Source organism: Halichoerus grypus, chromosome 5 (assembly GCF_964656455.1).
Source record: "Halichoerus grypus chromosome 5, mHalGry1.hap1.1, whole genome shotgun sequence".
Taxonomy (NCBI): Eukaryota; Metazoa; Chordata; class Mammalia; order Carnivora; family Phocidae; genus Halichoerus; species Halichoerus grypus.
Window position 1 is genome coordinate 81,788,090 of NC_135716.1, and position 22,572 is coordinate 81,810,661.

The window sequence follows — 22,572 nt, forward strand, 5'->3', positions numbered from 1 at the left end:
GTCATTGCCTCTTTTTCCTAACATTTCCTAAAATGTTTCTTACTTTCTCCTACTCAAATTTCTAATTCAAAATTTTTTTGAAAAGTGGATTATAAAACAGAGATCATATCATATAGTGAATCCTGGACAGGAGAATCAAAACTTTTTCTGTGATGTCTTCTGTTTTTACTTAGACACCCACTAAAATATTTAAATGTGGTAGGTATTTTATTTTCCCATTACTTGGTTTTGCAAGTCAGTCCCATTTTGTTCTAACATCAGCAACAATTTATCCTTCAACATTCTAATTTTCCAGTGTATTAGTTAGCTCTTCTAATTTAATACCTTTATAAAAATTTAAATTTATTAAATGAAAACAGTACATTTAGTTGAAATGGATCTTCTGTACCCACTCAATTTGTAGGGTAGGCACGGGGTCCTTCATGAGGAGCCCTGTTTATTTTGATGGATCAACATGGACTATGTCCCTGGCACTGTAGCAGACCCTTGGTTTAAGAGAGGATACAAGTGTATGAGGGTTACTGTTGGTTAAATCGGTGTGCGTGTGAACTAGTATGTGAGTGTGCAGGGTAGCACTAGAGTTTTCATCATTTGCTAATCTAATCGTAAGACAAAAAGTTTACTACATGTGGCCTTTTCTGAGGATTTTATAGTCAAATCCTTTTTAAGAGCTTAAAAAGGACATCACTCATTCCCACATCTCCAAAAAACTGCCTGGGTAGTCACCTGTTACTAGGCACATTTAAAATAAGAAAAAGTAAATGAAAAAACTTCTCAAATAGCTTAGTTCCACTATACTTTTCACAATCTCAGTTGTATGCTTAAATTACTGCAGGTAGCTGATAACCCATTAATAAGCACTAGACTCACATGTTTTCCCCACAGCACAAATTCTGAATAAATATTAATAGGCCACAAAAAGAACCAAGGCAGTTTAGACTAAAAATTAACTTGCTTGACACTAAAAATCTGCATACATTGAGAACTCCAAATTCAATTCATCTTTTTGTTATGAAATTAGTGCCCTGAAGTTTTACACTTCATCCTAAAGCAGGGTTTCTCAACCTCAGCACAATTGTCATTTGGGCTGGATAATGTGGTGGGAAGTCTCTTATGCATTGTAGGGTTGTTTAGCAGCATACCTAGCTCCTACCCACTAGAGAATAGCAGCATGATCGCACCAGTCATAACTATCAAAAATGTCTCGAGACATTGCTAATGTCCCCTGGGAGACAAAAATCACCCCTAAGTATGAACCATTGTCCGAGAAAAATGTCAGCAAATAACCAACCACATTTGGCCTGTGCTGGAGACTCACATCCAGAAGTGAAGGGGACATAGCACTTCATGGGGATGGAGAGGTCAGAATGAAACGCATTAGTACCCCCTTCTCTACGGGGATACATTTCAAGACCCTCAGTAGATGCCTGAAACTACAGATAGTACTGTATCCTATACAGACTATGTTTTTTCATATACATACATACCAGTAATAAAACTTAATGTCTAAATTAGGCACAGTAAGAGATTAACAATAACTAGTAATAAAATAGGATTATATTGTAATAAAATTTATGTGAATGTGGTTTTCTCTCAAACTCTTATTGTACTATATACTCACCCTTCTTCCTGTGATGATAAAATGCCTACTTGATGAGGTGAAGTGAGATAAATGATGTAGGCACATGACGTAGTGTTAGGCTACTAATGACCTTCTGATGATAAGTCAGAAGGAGGATCATCTGCTTCCAGACTGTGGTTGACCCCAGGTAACAAACCATGGAAAGTAAAACCACAGATAAGGGGGATTACTATAGTTACAAAACAATGTGTTAGAAGTACTGTAACCGAACTATTGCTCAGGCTCCATGGGGAACATGTAAGAGGAACAAAAAAATCCAAATGGGGCACAGGGAGAAGGGAAGAAGAACTGCCACCTAAAGCTGAATGCTAAGTGTAAGTTAATTAGACAGAAAGAAGAGCAAGTACATTCCAGGGAAAAGGAACAGGAGGAACATGAATATGAGGCCAGAGAGAATGGAGCACGTGCACGAAAATCTACAAGTAGCAGCCAAGAGAGGTTGTATGAGGACCTTGAAAACCATAGCAGGGCATTTGGCTTTATTCCGAGGCAGTGGGGGAATCACTGGCAGTTTCCACAAGGGCTAACAAAATCAGATGTTAATATGGAATGATCATCCAAACCACATTCTGAACAACAGACTCTAATATGGAAGAGAGAAGGTATCAAAGACTGCCAGTAGGAAAGGAGCTGGCTAGAGGTTCTTCATAATCGAAGCAGAACACAAAGAGGATGTGAGTGGGAGTAAGAATAGGAGAGGTACACTTGAAAGAAAATGAGGGAAGAGATGTAACCACACTTGAAGATTCTCACATGTGAGAAAGGAGAGTGAAGACATATTCAAAGAAGACCCTAAGCATCTGTTTGGGCAACCAGAGAAGTGTGCTCACCTAGAAAGGGAATTCAGAAAATAATCTGTAGAGGAGTAGTTGCCAATATACATTTGGTTTTGATATGTTAATGTTCTGATGCTTATGGAACAGCTGAGATAAAAGTGGCCAATAGGTAGTAGCTTTATGGGTCTGGAGTTTTAATAAAATGATACGGGATAGAGATATAACTTCAGGAATCATCAAAACAGAAACTGTGCATTAAAGTATGTGAGGTAGAAAAGACTGTTCCTCTAAATTCTGTAAAAGTGAGAAAAGAAGATCCAGGCTGGAACCGTGGGAATATGATCACCATTTAAGCTGTATTCAGGTGAGAGGAGACAGAAGTTTCGGATTTGAGAAAAAAAGAGATTGCACAGTTTTAAGAAAACTATGAGACCTTGGAAATAGTGTGCTATAAAGAATAAATGATGCAAAATGGTCCAGCCACTTTGGAAGACAGTTGGCAGTTTCTTACTAAACTAAATATACTCTTAAAATAGAATCCAGCAATCATACTCCTTGGTATTTACTGAAAGGAGGTGAAAAGATGTTCACATAAACACCTGCACGCAGATGTTTAGATCAATTACTCATAACTGCCAAAACGTGGAAGCAACCAAGTTGTCTTTCATTAAATGAATTAATAAACTGTGGTACATTCACACAATGGAATAGTATTCGGCACTATAGAGAAGTGAGCTATCAATCCATGAAAAGACATGGAAGAACCATAAGTGCATAGGACTAAGTGAAAGAAGCCAAACAAAAAAGGATACATACTGTATGATTCCAACTATGTTACGTTCTGGAAAAAACAAAACTATGGAGACAACAAAAAGATCAGTGATTGTCAGCAATTATGGGGCAAAGATGAATAGGCAGAGTACTCTTGGACAGTGAAAATACTGTGTATGATATAATGATGAATATATGTTATTATGCATTTGTACAAACCCACAGAATGGACAACACCAAGAGTAAACCTTAACATATACTACGGACTTTGGATGATTATGACATGCCAATGCAGATTCATCAATTGTAACAAATGTACAATTCTGGTAAGTGATGCTGATAATGGGGGAGGCTATAGATGTGTCACGGCAAGGGGTATATGGCAAGTCTCTAGATCTTCCTCTCAACTTTACTGTAAACCTAAAACTGCTCTAAAAACATATTAAAAAAAAAAAAACCAAAAACAGGAATAAATGGAAGGGGAGGTGAAAATAGGAGACCTGGTAATTCTTTCAGGAAGCTTGGAAATGCATACTTTAATTTCTTTCAAAAATAGAAAAGACAACATAAAAAGACACATTTGCCCAGCTACAAACAATTCATATGACAAAGTTGAAGATAAAATCATGAAAATAAAAGTGTACTCCAGACTCGAGTGTATCTTCCAACCACAACCATGAGCTTTAAATGAATTTCCTCAAGGAAGAATTTTTTTTTAATGATTTTATTTATTTATTTGACAGAGAGAGAGAGAAAGTAAGAGAGAGAACACAAGCAGGGGAAGTGGGAGAGGGAGAAGCAGGATCCCCACCCAGCAGGGAGCCTGATGCAGGGCTCGATCCCAGGACCTTGGGATCACGACCTGAGCCGAAGGCAGACTCTTTAAAGACTGAGCCACGCAGGCGCCCCATCAAGGAAGAATTTAATAGCATTAAGATGGGTAAGGTTTAATAGAAATTTAGGTAGTAATTCAACAATTCCATATACTACCTGGTGCTCATCACAACAAGTGCACTCCTTAATCCCTATCACCTATTTCACCCACCCCCACCATCCTCCCCTCTGGTAACCATCAGTTTGTTCTCTATAATGAAGAGTCTGTTTCTTGGTCTGTCTCTCTCTTTATTTTCCCTTTACCTCTGTTATGTTTCTTACATTCCATATATGAGTGAAATCATATGGTATCTCTCTTCCTCTCCCTGACTTATTTTGCTTAGCATTATACTCTGTACTTCCACTAATGTCATTTTTATAGCTGAATTAACATTCCATTGTATATATTTACATCCATTGTATACATTTACATTGTATATATTTATATGGATACATCTTTTTTTAAATTTTATTTTATTATGTTATATGTTATATTAATCACCATACATTACATCATTTGTTTTTGATGTAGTGTTCCATGATTCATTGCTTGCGTATAACACCCAGTGCTCCATTCAATATGTGCCCTCTTTAATACCCATCACCAGGCTAACCCATCTCCCGACCCCCCTCCCCTCTAGAACCCTCAGTTTGTTTCTCAGAGTCCATAGTCTCTCATGGTTCGTCTCCCCCTCCGATTTCCCCCCCTTCATTTTTCCCTTCCTACTATCTTTTTTTTTTTTAACATATAATGTATTTTTGTTTCAGAGGTACAGGTCTGTGATTCATCAGTCTTATACAATTCACAGCACTCACCATAGCACATACCCTCCCCAATGTCTATCACCCAGGCACCCCATCCCTCCCACCCCCCACCACTCCAGCAACCCTGTTTGTTTCGTGAGATTAAAAATTCCTCATATCAGTGAGATCATATATGTCTTTCTCTGATTGACTTATTTTGCTTAGCATAATACCCTCTAGTTCCATGCACGTCGTTGCAAATGGCAAGCTTTTTTTGATGGCTGCATAATATTCCATTGTGTGTGTGTGCGTGTCTGCGTGTGTGTGTGTGTGTGTACCACCTCTTCTTTATCCATTCATCTGTTGATGGACATCTTGGCTCTTTCCATAGTTTGGCTATTGTGGACATTGCTGCTATAAACATCGGGGTGCACGTACCCCTTCATATCACATTTGTATCTCTGGGGTAAATACCCAGTAGTGCAATTGCTGGGTCGTAGGGTAGCTCTATTTTCAACTTTTTGAGGAACCTCCATACTGTTTTCCAGAGTGGCTGCACCAGCTTGCATTCCCACCAACAGTGTAGGAGGGTCCCATTCCCCTTTCTCTGCATCCCCGCCAACATCTGTCGTTTCCTGACTTGTTAATTTTAGCCATTCTGACTGGTGTGAGGTGGTATCTCTTTGTGGTTTTGATTTGGATTTCCCTGATCCCGAGCGATGTTGAGCACTTTTTCATGTGTCTGTTGGCCATTTCGATGTCTTCTTTGGAAAAATGTCTGTTCATGTCTTCTGCCCATTTCTTGATTGGATCACTTGTTCTTTCGGTGTTCAGTTTCATCAGTTCTTTATAGATTTTGGATACTAGCCCTTTATCTGATGTGTCATTTGCAAATATCTTCTCCCATTCTGTCGGTTGTCTTTTGGTTTTGTTGACTGTTTCTTTTGCTGTGCAAAAGCTTTTTATCTTGATGAAGTCCCAATAGTTCATTTTTGCCCTTGCTTCCCTTGCCTTTGGCGATGTTTCTAGGAAGAAGTTGCTGTGGCTGAGGTGGAAGAGGTTGCTGCCTGTGTTCTCCTCTAGGATTTTGATGGATCCCTGTCTCACATTTAGGTCTTTCATACATGGATACATCTTTATCCATTTATCAGTCATTTTAGCCATTCTGACAGGTGTGAAGTGATAGGTCATTGTAGTTTTGCTTGTATTTCCCTGATGATGAATGATGTTGAGCATCTTTTCATGTGTCTGTTAGCCATCTTGATGTCTTCTTTGGAGAAATATCTGCGCATGTCTTCTGCCCATTTTATAACTGGATTATTTGTTTTGGAGTACTGAGTTTTATAAGTTCTTTATATATTTTGGATACTAATCCTTTATCAGTTATTGTCATTTGCAAATACCTTCTCCCATTCCACAGGTTGTCTTTTAGTTTAACTGATCGTTTTCTTTGCTATGCAAAAGCTTTTATTTTAATTAAATCCAAAAGTTATTTTTTTCTTTGTTTACCTGGCCTCAGGAGACATATCTAGAAAAAAGTTGCTACAGCCCATGTCAAAGAGGTTAGTACCTGTGTTTTCTTCTAGGATTTATATGATTTCAGGTCTCACGCTAAGGTCTTTAATCCATTTTGAATTTATTTTTGTGTATGGTGTAAGAAGTGGTCTAGTTTCATTTTTTTACACATAGCTATTCAATTTTCCCAACACCGTTTGTTAAAGAGACTTTTTCCCATTGGATATTCTTTCCTGATTTGTCGAAGATTAATTGACCAAACAGTTAAGAGTTCATTTCTGGGTTCTCTATTCTGTTCCATTGATCTGCTGTGTTCATTTTTGTGCCAGTACCATACTGTTTTGAATACTACAGCTTTGTAATATAACTTGAAATCCAAAATTGTGATGCCTCCAGGTTTGCTTTTCTTTTTTCAAGACTGCTTTGGCTATTGGATCTTTTGTGGTTCCATAAAACTTTTAGAATTATTTGTCCTAGTTCTATAAAAAATGCTGTTGGTATTTTGACAGGGATTGCATTAAATGTATAGATTGCTTTAGGTAGTATATAAATTTTAACAATATTTGTTCTTCCAATCCAGGAACACAGAATGTTTTTCCATTTCTTTTGTGTCATCTTCAATTTCTTTCATCAATGTTTCATAGTTTTCAGAGTACAGGACCAGTCTTTCATCTCTTTGGTTAGGTTTATTCTTAGGTATCATATTATGTTTGGTGAAATTGTAAATGGGATAGTTTTCTTAATTTCTCTTTCAATATAGGTGTATAGAAATGCAACAAATTTCTGTGCATTTATTTTTATCCTGCAACTTTACTGAATTTGTGTATCAGTTCTAGTCATTTTTTGGTGGAGTCTTTTGGGCTTTCTACATAGAATATCATGTTTATTTGCAAATAGTGGAAGTTTGACTTCTTCCTTGCCAATTTGGATGCCTTTTATTTCTTTTTGTTGTCTGATTGCTGTGGCTAGGACTTCTGGTACTATGTTGAATAAGAGTGGATATCCTTGTCTTGTTCCTGACCTTAGGGGAAAAGCTCTCAGTTTTTCCCCATTAATGATGGTGTTAGCTGTGGGTTTTTCATATATAGCTATTATTATGTTGAGGTATGATTCCCTCTATATGTATATTGCTGAGGGTTTTTATCATGAATCGTTGTTGTACTTTGTCAAATGTTTTTTCTGCATCTATTGAAATGATATGTTTCTTATCCTTTCTCTTATTCATGTGATGTATCCCGTTGATTTACGAATATTGAATAAATCCCTCTTGATTGAGGTGAATGATTTTTTTTAATGTATTGGATTCTGTTTGCTAGTATTTTGTTGAGAATTTTTGCATCTGTGTTCATCAGCGACAATGGCCTGTAGTTCTCTTTTGTAGTGGTGTCTTTATCTGTAGTGGTATCTTTGGTATGAGGGTAACGCTGCCCATAGAATGAATTTGGAAGTTTTCCTTTCACTTCTATTTTTTTTGGAATAGTTTGAGAAGAAGAGGCATTAACTCTTTTTTAAATATCTGGTAGAATTGGCCTGTGAAGTCTTCTGATCATGGACTTATGTTTGTTCAGAGTTTTTGATTACTGATTGAGTTTTTTCACTGGTTATCAGTCTGTTTTCTATTTCTTCTTGATTTAGTTTTGGGAGTTTATATGTTTCTAGGAATTTATCCATTTTTTTCTAGATTGTCCAATTTGTCGGCATATAATTTTTCATAATATTCTCATAATTATTTGTATTTTTGTGGTGTTGGTTGTTATTTCTCCTCTCTCATTTGTGACTTTATTAATTTGGGTCCTTTCTCTTCTCCTTTTGATAAGTCTGACTATAGCTTTATCAATTCTATTGATTTTTTTTCAAAGAACGCGTTCCTGGTCTCACTGGTCTGTTCTATTGTTTCTTTAGTTTCTATATCATTTATTTTTGCTCTAAACTTTATTGTTTCTTTCCTTCTGCTGGTTTTAGGTTTTGTTTGTTGTTCTTTTTCTAGTTACTTCAGGTATAAGGTTAGGTTACTTATTTGAGATTTTTCTTGCTTCATGAGATAAGCCTGTATTGGTACAAACTTCCCTCTTAGAACCATTTTTGCTGCTGCAGGTCCAAAGGTTTTGGACCATTGTGTTTTGTTTTGTTTTTTAAAGATTTTATTTATTTATTTATTTGAGAGAAGGGGTAAGGGGCAGAGGGAGGAGGAGAGAATATCAAGCAGACTCTGCACTTAGTGTAGAGACAGAAGCAGGGCTTGATCCCACAATCCTGAGATCACGACCTGAGCTGAAACCAAGAGTCAGTTGCTCAACCTACTATGCCAACCAGGTGTGCCAGGACCGTTGTCATTTCATTTTCATTTGTTTCCATGTACTTTTCTATTTCTTTTTATTTCCTGGTTGACTGGTTCATTATTATTTATCCTCCATCTATTTATGGTCTTTATACATTTTTTCTTGTGGTTGATTTCTAGTTTCATAGCATTGTGATCAGAAAAGATGCATGGTCGACTTTGATTTTTTTGAATTTGCTGAGGCTTGTTTTGTGGCCTAGCATATGCTCTATTCTGGAGAATGTTCTATATGCATTTAAAAAATTCTACTGTTATAGGATGGAATGTTTTGAATATATCTTTTTAATCCATCTGGCCCAGTGTGTCATTCAAAGCCTCTGTTTCCTTGTTGATTTTCTGTTTAGATGATCTATAGATTTGAGTGGAGTGTTAAAGTCCCCTACCATTATTCTATTATTATCGATTAATTCCTTTATTTTGTTATTAACTATCTTATGTATTTGGGTGCTATGTTGAGGTGCATAAATATTTACAATTATTAGATCTTCTTGTTGGATTGTCCCCTTTATTATTATATAGTGTCCTTCTCTGTCTCTTGTTACAGTCTGTTTTAAAGTCTATTTTGTTGGACGTCTGGGTGGCTCAGTCGATTAAGCATCTGCCTTCAGCTCAGGTCATGATCCCAGGGTCCTGGGATCAAGTCCCACATCGGGCTCCTTGCTCAGTGGGGAGCCTGCTTCTCCCTCTGCCTGCCACTCCCCCTGCTTGTTCTCTCTGACAAATAAATAAAATCTTTTTTTAAAAAAGTCTATTTTGTCTGATATAAGTATTGCTACTCCTGCTTTCTTCTGACATCCATTTGCATGATAGATTTCTCCATCCCTCACTTTCAACCTGCAGATGTCTTTATGTCTAAAATGAGTCTTTTGTAGGCAGCATCCAAATGGGTCTTGTTATTTTAACCATTTTGTCACCCTATCTCTTTTGAATGGGAGTTTAGTCTATTAACATTCAAAGTAACTATTGACAATATGTACTCATTGTGATTTTATTTGTTTTGTGGTTGTTTCTGAGATTTTCTCTGATCCTTTCTTGTCTTTCTCTCATGTTTTGCTGATTTTGTTTAGTGATATATTTGGATTTCTTTCTCTTTATTCTTTGCATATTTATTAGTGGTTATTGATATATGGTTGCCATTAGGTTTGTATATAACCTCTCCTGAATATAGCAGTCTATATTAAGTTGATGGTCATTTAATTTTGAACCCATTCTTTCTGTGCCTCTCTTCCCCATGTTTTAGGTATTTGTTATCATATTTTACATCCTCTTATTTTGTGAGTTCCTTGACTGATTCTTTTAGAGAGATATTCAGTTTTACTGATTTTGTGTTTCCTACCTTCACACTGTCACTTTCGATCTTTCCTTTCCCCTCAACAAGTCCCCTTTAATATTTCTTTCAGAGTTGCTTTAGTGGTTATATATTCCTTTAGTTTTTGTTTGTCTGGGAAACTCTATCTCTCCTTTCATTCTGAATAATACCCTTGTGGGACTGAGTATTTTTGGCTGCATATTTTTCCCATTCAGCACTTTGAATATATCATGCCACTCCCTGTTAAAAAAAATCCCCTGCTAGCTTTATGGAGTTTCCCTTGTATGTTACTGTCTTTATTTTTTTCTTGATGCTTTTTTTTTTTCTTTATCACTATATTTTGCCATTTTAATTACAATATGTCTTGGTGTGGATCTGCTTTTGTTGATTTTTTTGGGGAGTTCTCCATGCCTCCTGTATTTGGTTATCTGTTTCCTTCCCCAGATTAGGGAAGTTTTCAGGTATTATTTCTTCAAATAAATTTTCTGCCCTCTTTTCTTTCTCTTCTTATCCTGTAACTCCTATGATACAAATGTTATTACATTTAAAGGAGTCACTGAGTTAAGTCTATTCTCATTTTGCCTAATTCTTTTTTCTCTTTTGTTCAGCTTGATTACTTTCCATTACTCTGTCTTCTAGATCATTAATTCATTCCTCTGCTTCTTCCAGCCTGCTCTTCATTCCATCCAGCATGTTTCTCATTTCATTTATTGAGCCCTTTATCTCTGCTATGTTATTCCTTATCTCTGTGTTAAGAGTCTTCCGTCTTCTTTTTGTTTTCATGAGTATCCTTATGATCAATGCTTTAAATACCCACCAGGCATGTTACTCATATCTGTTTCACTTAGATCTCTGGCCATGCACCTGTCCCATTCTTCCATTTGGGATATATTTCTCTGTCTTCTCATTTTGTCTAAGTCTCTGTACCTGTTTATGTGTGTTAGGAAAGTCAGCTATGTCTCCTGTTCTTGAGGGTAATAGCCTTATAAAGAAGAGGTCCTCTAGTGCCTTACCATGTATCGCCCCCCCCCCCCCATTCCCCAGGGCCTGGTGCTTCCAGGCATGTCTCCAATGTGTACTGTGTGTGCTCTGTTGTTTTGTCCTGGCCACTTTATCTTTCAGGCCAGTCGTCTACAGAGACTCTCTTTGCCTACCATGGGCAGTGTTTGGCCCCTGGCCTGAATGTAGTGCATTTTAACTAGGTGTGCTCTGGTCTGCTTGTAAAATGAGACCTGTTGCCACTGCTGCCAGAACCAAGGCCTTACAAAACTCCCATGTCATGAGAACCAGTGTGAGCAGGGGTTTGGGCTGGTCTTCTGGCACTGGGACTGAGGCAAACAAGACTGGGAAGGGTGGTTCTGCTGGAGCATTGTGTGTGGGGGGGTGCTTGATGTAAGCATGTTAGGTAGAAGTGTTAGCACTCTGCTGGTTCCCGCAGGTGGCCCTGTGCTTAAGAAGGGTGGCAGAGGGAAATGGTGCTGGCCAGTTCCTTTGTTCCTGGAGGGTTCTCTCCATGAACACTGCATTTCTGGGACATGCACCAAAATGAGCAAATAACCTCCCCACTGTGTGTCCCAGGCACTCTTCAGATCACTGTTTACATGCTTTATGTCTGTGGGTTCCTTGCCAGCCTTCACTCCAAGAGCAGCACAGTGCCCTCCAGGCTCTATCACAGCCAAGCCCATTGACCTCTGAAACTCTAAGGCTTTAGGGGCACTTGGCTGGCTCAGTTGGTAGAGCATGTGACTCTTGATCTCTGGGTTGTAAGTTAGAGCCCCACACTAGACGTAGAGATTACCTTAAAAAAAAATAAAATCTTAAAAAAAAACAAAACCAAAAACTCCAGGCTTTAAGCTCTGCTGGTTGTCAGAAGTCAGGAAATTCCACCTCTCTCACTTTCCAAGCCAATTGCTATGGAGATTCATTTTCTCCCTCTGTGCTTCCCTGTGTGTTAGTCTGTCTCTTGCCCTTCTCTGTGACAGTGGCCTCCTCCTGACTACAGGAGCCACAGATTGCTTCTCCCCTAGACCGTGTCCCCACACTTCCTACCCTCTTTGATATGGCCTCTTCTCTACCTTTAGTTGTGGAGTTTGTTTTGCCAGTCTTCAGGACAATTTCTGGGGTATTTAGGATGATTTGATAGTTATCTAGTTGTACTCATGGGATGAAGCAAGCCTAGAGTCCTCCTATTCCACCATCTTCCTCTCTTCTTGTACTTTTTAATTTTTATTCTGACAGGTATGAAATATTTCACTCTTAAGTTTGCATTTTCTTGATTATTGGCTCTTCATATTTCTTTTTCAGTGAATTGCTTATTCATATACTTACCCGTATTTCTACTAGGAGATACATTTACTTTTTACTCATATGGGTCTAAATGATGCATAGATTGAGAGGTCATCAGAAAACCATTATTACAGGGGTGCCTGGGTGGCTCAGTCGTTAAGCGTCTGCCTTCGGCTCAGGTCATGATCCCAGGTCCTGGGATCAAGCCCCACATCAGGCTCCCTGCTCCTTGGGAAGCCTGCTTCTCCCTCTCCCACTACCCCTGCTTGTGTTCCCTCTCTCGCTGTGTCTCTCTCTGTCAAATAAATAAAATCTTTAAAAAAAAATTAAAAAAAAAAAAAAAAAAGAAAACCATTATTACAATTTAAAAATGACAGAGGAAGACCCAGTACATAAAACTGAAATCCCTTCTAGTACCTTAAGAAAATTTTCTCAACCAAAGATTTTTTAATCATTATCTCTGGTAGATTGCCTAGTGCTACACAGTCACCCAGTTTACTTGGGCAACATTTTTCTTCCTTGAAAATTTTTATTCTTTACCAAATCATCTTTATATAAAATGTCTTACTTTACTTCAATACTGGATCTCAAGTACCATGATAAAGCTTTATTTTTTTTTCTTTTGAAACACTTATATTTTCCAATATTTTTCTCCTGTTCCCTTTAGAAAGCTAACCAACTGGTGCCCTCTTAAAACTTTCATATAAAATTACTTCTTTCAGGTATACAGCCTTCCAGTATTACAGAAATAATACCGACAAGTAAATCTGGATCTTTTATAGCAGAAAATTTACTGCAGTGGTCAAATTCACAGAGCCAAAGAGTGACTATGTAGCTACAATCATTATTTGCTAATGTTTGAAACATAATACACTTATTAGTATTGTAGTAATACTCAAACATAATACACTTATTAGTATTAGTATCAATACTAATAAGTGTAAAACTCCCTGTGTTGGAAATAATATCTTCCAACACCCACAGAGATTAGGTGTGTGTGTAGAGAGAACACACATGTTCTCTTACATAAAAACAAATGAAGATCTAATAACTTCAGAACTGGGAGACACCTGAATTAGTGACTAAATATCACAAATGACAAGATTAAGATATGAGCAAGGAGTAGTTCCTGTGAAATCAGTCACCAAAAAACAATGACAACATTGTAAACTGTCTGTAAACTGAAACCATCTGCAACTTATCAAAATCATGAAGTGTTCAAAACTTTCTCAGTTTCCAAAAGTGAGCAATACTGCTATAATAGACAACTGTCACAATTTATTTCTGATTTCTCTTTTCAGAGAACTATTGATGGAGGAGATAGCCTTCAACATCCAAGCAGTCACAGGTGTGGCCTCATCCATGTCTAAGCAGCCATGTGTCTACTATGATTTGCCTCAGGTAGACAAGTCACCAAAGTTGGGCCAGTAAGATTTTTAATTGAGAGATATAGAGTCTGGGAAGCAGAAGCTAAGACACACTAATGGCTAATCTCTAAATGAAAGATCCATGATTTCCTGCTGGTGAGGTTCCCAGAGCTGCCCTGAGACCCGGTTCATCCTTCACCTTTATCTTAGATTCCTTGGGATACACAAATATGATTCCAATAAATTTCTTCTTCTTCTTTTAAAGTAGCTAGTTTTGTTTTCTGTTGCTTGTAACCAAGAGGCTTAATATCTGCTAAATATCTCCAAGAAGAAAAAATTTTCTATTAAACAAATATTTATTCAGTACACACTATGTGCAAGATGTTATGCAAGAGAGAAAATTTGAAACATAGTTCCATAAATAGCTTGACATCAAATAAAGGAGATATTACAAGCATGGTTCACATTAAATGTTACAAGTGGGCGAAGAATGGAGCCCTTATTTCTGTCCCATCTGAAACCAGCATACATACCAGGAGAGATAAAACCTACACCAGGTCTCAAAGCATTGGAAAATTCCTTTTTTCTTTTTTTTTAAGATTTCAATCAGAGAAAGACATGTATCATATGACCTCACTGATATGAGGAATTCTTAATCTCAGGAAACAAACTGAGGGTTGCTGGAGTGGTGGGGGGTGGGAGGGATGGGGTGCCTGGGTGATAGACATCGGGGAGGGTATGTGCTATGGTGAGCGCTGTGAATTGTGCAAGACTGTTTAATCACAGACCTGTACCTCTGAAACAAATAATACATTATATGTTTAAAAAAAAAAAGAAGAAGAAGATAGCAGGAAGGGAAAAATGAAGGGGGGGAAATCGGTGGGGGAGATGAACCATGAGAGACTATGGACTCTGAGAAACAGAGGGTTCTGGAGGGGAGGGGAGTGGGGGGATGGGTTAGCCTGGTGATGGGTATTAAAGAGGGCACGTACTGCATGGAGCACTGGGTGTTATACGCAAACAATGAATCATGGAACACTACATCAAAAACCAATGATGTAATGTATGGTGATTAACATAACATAATAATTTTAAAAAAAGATTATTTTAGAAAGAAAGAGCACGAGTGGGGGCAGGGGGAGAGACAGAGAGAGAGAGAGAGAGAAGCAGACTTCCCACTGAGTGTGGTGTGGAGCCCAATGCAGTGTTCGATTTCATACCCCTGAGGATCATGACCTGAGATGAAATCAAGACCAACTGAGCCACTCAAGCGCCCCTGGAAAATTCTTAATAGATGAAAATGAGAAGAGAGAAGAAATCACGTAAGTCAGGAAACTAGAATGGATATTCAAGATATATAAACAAGTCCAGATAAAGTTTAGGGTTCACACTAGGAAATGAGACAATAAGAATAAGATAATAAGAATATAAGCCTACAGATTGGGTGTGCGTGTAGAGAGAACACACATGTTCTCTTACATAAAGACAAATGAACAAACCTATCATCCATGGGGAATATGCTCAAATTTATTTCTTAGACTAATGATGGGCAAATTCTTTCACATGCTTTCAAGGTAGCTTCTAAGTACCAGTGACTGGTCTGAGTCAGTGGTAAAGTCCATGCATTCAGACTTGTTTCTGTTCCCAACCCCACTGCTGAAATGCACTAACAAATTAAGTTGTGATAACATTTTAATGTACTAAAAGTAATTCAATACAATTCATTTTTGGCCTACTACTTTAATAATCACTATTCTAAAATTGTTTGGTAACCAATAGTGCTAATGAAATACTTCAGAGGAAGAGTCAATTGGTTCAAGTGATGAACAAAGGAGGCCAAATTTAGAGACAGGATAGTGGTGCTACGAAAGGAAACAGAGAATACCTTCAGGAGCAAAGAAAGGGAAAAGAAGATATTATTTCCAACACAGGGAGTTTTAAATGATCACAGGACTAGCACAGAGACATACAGCCACCTGGCAAGAGGCTGGAATGCGGGTGCCTGGGTGGCTCAGTTGGTTAAGCGACTGCCTTCAGCTCAGGTCATGATCCCGGAAGTCCTGGGATCGAGTCCCGCATTGGGCTCCCTGCTCAGCAGGGAGTCTGCTTCTCCCTCTCACCCTACCCCCTCTTGTGCTCTCTCTCTCTCTGTTTCAAATAAATAAAATAAAATCTTTAAAAAAAAAAAAAAAAAAGAGGCTGAATGCATCTGCTTGGTAAAGAGGTCATTGGAGAAGAAATGATCCAAGACACCAACCTTTAAGATGCCTGAGTTGTGGACACACGTGAGAACAAACCAGCCACAGCATTCTACCTCCTGAGCTCCCTGAACATTAAGGAGTATTTATGTGACTGTAGCCTCATCATAGACAACCTCTTTCAGGTTGTAGGATAGGGATCACAAAGACTCCATGACTTCCATTACTTTCAGGGATTCTTTATTTTGATATTCTATAATACTATACAGCCAAAATGATAAGAAAAAAGACCCCATCTCTCTCCTTTAAAATCTGCCAGTTATTTGGTAATGCACACAACATCTGGGCAACATAAAGAGCTGGGATAAAATAAGAAGCACATACATATGCTTACATGAGCTGATTAAAAAAAAAAGTAAAAAAAATATACAATTTTCTAAATAGGTGTTTATTCAATAAGCACTGTTTTTCCTTTAAAAAATAAATTTTAAATAACTATCACAATTTTAAATTTAAAAATTAATTAGCATAATGCTTTATGCAATTCATCTCATACCTTTGAAGCTAATGTAATCCTATCTACAAATTTCTTCATGGAATGTTTAGGAAAGATTCCTGTTAGTGATCTCCCTGAATAAAGAGCTACTCCTGAACTGAAGTGTCCCAATTCCTGTATATCAAATCTAAATCTAAATCCATGTATGAAAGTCTACATGAGTAGGGTCCTCTTAGATAAAAACTGTGTCTACTACTAACAAAGTCAAAAAATAGAGTCTAATTACAAGAATAAGTAGTACCTCCATGGTAAAGTTACCTCTATGACAAATGAAACCAATCAGCCAGATCAAACACTGCTCTCTAACATTTAGAAATTTAAAGCTTTTAACTCTGAAATGTATTGAAAGGTCACACTAAGAGCAATAATAGAATACTAGTAATAAATCACCACTTCTTAGTTTTAAATGACACCTTTGTAGCTACTTACTAACTCAGCTGGTAAAACAAAGAAAAGGAAAATAGTAACTAAACTAAACCATTCTTTTAGATAACCAATTGTAAGACAGAAAACAGCTCACTTGACTCATATTTCATGCAAAACAAAAGTCTCAAGCCTTTGTTTTCAGCCCAGGTGAGAAGGTGTCCATGAGGGGAGGGGAGGCAGGTTGGGGGTGGGGGTAAGTGAAGACACCTTGTATGCCTGGTGGTAAGGGGGCAGGTGCTGGCTGCACCCTGACTTGCAGGGCCAGGCATGTTCCCCATGCCACATCCTACAGTACACTGGTTTCTGCTCTCTGAGACTTCCCACTCAATTACTGACCAGGCCCAGACCTGCCCTTGTAAGATCTTATAAGATCACCAAGAGTCGGGCTATGCTAAGTTCACCATGTTTATTTTAGGTTCAGCCTCCCTTTCTTAAAGTCACACTACAAATGAGAACAGTAGTGGCATTTTAAGGAAAGAACAAAAGGATTTTAAGGCTCTGCCTGCTCAGAAGCTTTTAAATCTAATAACCACTAAATGTTTTTAGGGAAGGTAGAAGGTAAGGGCAACAGCAAAAATGCCATAGGAGATAAGCCACGGCAACTGTGGCAAACAAAATGACCAAAACCAAGACAGCTCATAAAAATTAAAGGGAATGAAAGAGTACTGGTGACTGATAAACCAACAAATTTACTTAGCAAATGCCTTTATTTCCACTCCCAATATTAAAATGGAATTTACTCATTTAACAAATTAACTGAGTGCCTACTATGTATCAGGAATCATTCTGGGTACAATGATTATAGTGGGGGAGGCACCAAAATTCATATCCCAGTGGTCTTTAAATTCCAATGGAATCACATACACACCCCTTAATTAACATGGTCTGTTTTCTGGCTAGTTATCAAGAACTGCACAGTTGTGTGGAATAGCAAAAACACCAAAAATGGAAAGATTATATATATCAGACTCCCAGTGCTCACAGAATTTTATTTTCTATTGGGATTAAAAATCAGTAAACACAACACAATTCTAGACAACAGAGACTTAAACTATTGATAGGAGATATACTTTCACTATTTACTTGGTATGTTTGTGACTGAAACTTTATCCATGAATATTGGAGTCAGCTAGTGAGGAAAAACAAAAACAATAGATTTTCTCACACGCTGAAGAAAAAAAAAATCTTTTCTGAGCTAAACAGGTTTAACAAGCTACTCCCATGGTCACACCTTTGTAAACCACTTGGCTTGCCCTCCTCAAATATGTTTCCAAGCTCAAATTCCAGCCTGATGAGAATGACGGAACTCAAGTCCTATCGACCTGATCTTAAGTTCCAAAGAGCCTGCTCTGAGGAACCCAAAGAGAAAATGAGAAACATCAGGACAAGGCGCATCTTAAGAGAAAGGGAGAGAGAGAGAAATTACCATGCTGTAGAAAGAACCTACAGGGTCAGTCATAGTTCACCAAGCACAGCTGAGGATGGAGAAGGTCAGAGCATACGCCCAAGGACAAAAATCCACAGCAAACAAGTGGTGACCTGCCCAGAACCAGGTCCACATAGCCTGGCTACAGTGATTATAGAGGACAAGAAAGAAAAGCGCCCCCTTGTCCGAGGAAGACAGTATATAATTGTAGAATATGGATACAGTCTGTGATACAACCTATCCAGCCATTTTCTCTGTTTCAAAACATGTTCAGAGAAAGACACAGCCCTGCACACTCAGGTAGGGGCAGCACACCTTGTCCCCGGTCTGCTGAAGGGTCCTCCAACTCAAACCTACACTCAAAACTGGGGCCTCAAAATTAATAGAGAAGCCAAATGAGAGCGTGTTCTAAAAATTAATCTGTTCACTTATGCAAATGGAACCAGAGGCAGGACACAGTCTGTTTCTGGTTATGAGCTAGGCTTTTTTTTTTTTCCCCCCAAAACAAAGAACTGAAATCTTACACAATGGTGGACTGGGGAGGGAAGAAAATGGAAGAAAATCAGAGAAGCCTAGAGAAGGTAGAAAGAGCTTCAACAGAAATATGCCAGGTAAATGCCCTAAGAAAACAAAGGCAATAAAGAAAAGCAAAAACAGTACAAAGCAAGTATACAGCCCTGTACAGCAGACCTGCGATGTGCCTCTCCAAACACAAGATCCATGTTAATAGGTATTAAGAGAAAATGATCTCTACAATCAAATCAGTTTGAATAAAGTAGGTTGAATAAAATTAAATTGTAAGATTTCTCAGGAGCTTTTATTTATTTTTTAACTTAAATTCAAATAGTCAACCTAAAGTACATCATCAGTTTCAGGTGTAGAGTTCAATAATTCATCAGTTGTGTATATCACTCAGTTTTCATCACTCGGGAGCTTTTAATATGCCCATGTGCATTGTGACCTCTAAGAGGGGGCTGTAATATGTAGTGTTTCCTAAACATATTTGACTACAATTTGCCCAGTTTTTCACTGAGCATCTCATGGAACTGAAAATTGTAAAAACTTTTTATACTTTAATCATTTTAACGGAAATCCCTCAGAAGTGAAGTTTTCCATAACTTATTCTACTTCTATCTTCTTAAATATCACATGCTCAATACAGTTTAATATTTTCTCCACAACTCACAATTATTATTGTGGATAACCATTATTTTGGACTGTGAGGTACTGCACTTCTGCATATGCCAGATGGGTTTCCTTCCCTCCATTTACAGACTGTTGCTGGCCTCAATTCCTATCCAGGCCCAAGTCTACACAGACCACTTGTTTGCCTAGGGTTTAGACACCAGGAAAGAGCAAAGCTCCATGTTGGACATCTGGACTACAATGATTAATAAAATACAGATTCTGCTCTTTAGAGGTTTATATCTGGCTACTTTTTCAAAACTGAGTTGAGCCACTAACAGCCCAAAACACTCACTGCAGGAGTACCTAGGTGGCTTAGTCGGTTAAGCATCCAACTCTTGATTTTGGCTCAGGTCGTGATCTCAGGGTTGTACGATCCAGCCCTCCATCAGGCTCTGTTCAGCAGGGGTCTGCTTGAGATTCTCTCTCCCTCCCCATGGGTCCCTCCCCCCACTTGTGCACACACACGCGCGCTCTCCCTCTCTCAAACAAATAAATAAATCTTAAAAAAAAAAAAAAACTCACTGCAAAGCAAATCTACTATCAGTTACTTCAGAGGCCCAGGGCCTCCTTCTACATCCATGGTTAGGTGAAAAGGCCCTAATCAGATTTCAGGTAGATGGCTCTAACCACATCTTATACATACAGGAAGATACTTCCTCAAAATAATCAAACTTGATCAAATAATCCTCACAAGATTCCTTTGAGATGAAAGTAGGCAAACTAGGTAAACTGTGAAGAACCATGAGAGACGATGGACTCTGAAAAACAAACTGAGGGTTCTAGAGGGGAGGGGGGTGGGAGGATGGGTTAGCCTGGTGATGGGTATTGAGGAGGGCACGTTCTGCATGGAGCACTGGAATCATGGAACACTATATCTAAAACTAATGATGTAATGTATGGGGATTAACATAACAATAAAAAATTATTAAAAAAAAACAACTAGGTAAACTGAAACAGAGGAAGATTAAATGATTTATATGCAGTTGTCCAGAGTCACACAAGTTAAGGCAATAATCTCAGGAATCCCCACTATCCACATAGTATCCTACACACACTATACCAGGCTCTGTCTAGAAAATGCCAGCCAAAATAGGGGAAATATTTTATAGATACACACACACACACACACATGTATATATATTTAACTTCAGCAGCTACAAATATGCAGAGAGGCATAATGAATTATCTCTAAAGAAGAAATTTGTTCTCATTATTTTTCTATAACTATGAGGTTCAATAAAGGTAATACATCAAGTACTTTAATATTAAGTAATTTAAAAGGTATAATGTTTCATAATGCTTATTTCATCATTATTTCAAAAACTAAGAGAATATTTAATACATTGCTGGGAATGTTACTGGCCACAATGAGCTAAAATAATATTATGGAGATAAGTTATCTCTGCAAATCATTACTCTTTGACATTCATGCAAGAACATGAACTATGAAAAAAAGTGCCAGACTGTTTCAGTCTGTATAAAAACTAGAAAGAGCAAAGGTAGTCCTGGAAACTTCTCTCCTGAGAACATATTTTGTTTAAACTGTGAATCCAAACAAAACAATGTTTATTTTGGTGAGATTTTAAAGACTCATGATACTATAAAGTTACTCTGGGCTTGATTTATGAAGTCATGTAGGTAATTTCTTACTTGAAAATAAGATAATGCTGACTAAAATAATCAAGTTACTAAAAGAACCTATTTGAAATATAATTGTAACTAGCATTATATCATATATATAAAGCTATATATATATATATATATATATATATATATATATATATATATAACTAGCAGAACATTTACAGCTAGCAAACATTTTGTGTTTATTTCTGAACATAAACCTTGTGTTTCTGACCACTTATTATGGGACATGCATGAAAATGTTAACTCAGTAGGTTGAGTTGGTACAATCATGTGTATTCTCAGAAGGGCCTGTTTTCCTGACTGGCCACTGACTGGTACTTGGGAATTGATCTCTTGGAGTATTGTGACAGAACTGTTTTGCACACTCAGTACCTTGGCCACACTGTACTATTTTGTCTAGATAGTCTGTGCAAACAATGTAATTTGTGGTGAACATCTGCTTTCTTTCTGAGGGACTGGAGTTCCACTGCAGTCATGCAAGCACAGTTATCTACATGATGGAACCCCAATAAAAACTAAGCGATCTTCCCTGGTAGACAACACTTAGCACATGTTGCTGCAATTCATTGCTAGAGGAATTAAGTGTGTACTGTGCAACTACCCCGGAAGAGGACTCTTAGAAACTCGTGCCTGGTTTCATCTGTGTTGCTTCTGGTGTACCTTTTCCCTTTGTTGACTTGACGTTGTGTCCGTTGCTGTAATAAATCATAGCTTAAGTATAATGACTTCAAGCCCTATGATTCCTTCCAGCAAACCACTAACCCTGAGGATTGTCTGAGGGATCCCAGACACAAAGTTTATAAGATTTTATTATTTTTAACACATTTTCCATCATTTGAGTAGAATCAGAGGTACAAGCTAATCTAATCCTGGTAATCATGTATGGCTGGATATATTTCTTTTAATAATGTATATTCAAGACAGAAATATCATTCCCCATCCATGGAAGCTATTTAAGGTTAGATGAATATTGTTTTAAAGCAAATCACCATCTACATAGAGGCTGGCAAAATTTTCTGTAAAGGACCATACGGTAACTATTTTAGGCTTTTGAGTCTTTTACAAATACTCAACTCAGAAATTGTAGTATGAGAGCAACCACAGATAACACATAAATGAGTGAGGGTGGCTAAATTCCAATAAACATTTGCAAAGACAGGTAAGGGGCCTGATTTGGCCTGCAAGCTATAGTTTGCCAACCCCATTGCAGAATAAGTGAGTTTCAATAAAAATGACTTTTCCCAATTTCTCTTCTAGGTAAGGAAAATTACAGATTAAAAAAATAATAAAACAAATGAAACTAAGGAAAATACCAAGATTTCTTCTATTACTCAATGAATAAACACAAATTGTCTAAATTAAAACTATAAATTAATTTTATTTTATTATTTTTTTAAATATTTTATTTATTTATTTGACAGAGAGAGACACAGCGAGAGAGGGAACACAAGCAGGGGGAGTGGGAGAGGGAGAAGCAGGCTTCCCGCGGAGCAGGGAGCCCGATGCGGGG

General features: G+C 37.7%; 1 protein-coding gene across 6 annotated transcripts in view; it reads right to left on the reverse strand.

Annotated features, from left to right (window-relative positions):
- Positions 1–22,572, reverse strand: part of SPIDR (scaffold protein involved in DNA repair) — a 602,461-nt gene that overhangs the window by 341,716 nt on the left and 238,173 nt on the right. The window lies entirely within an intron of this gene.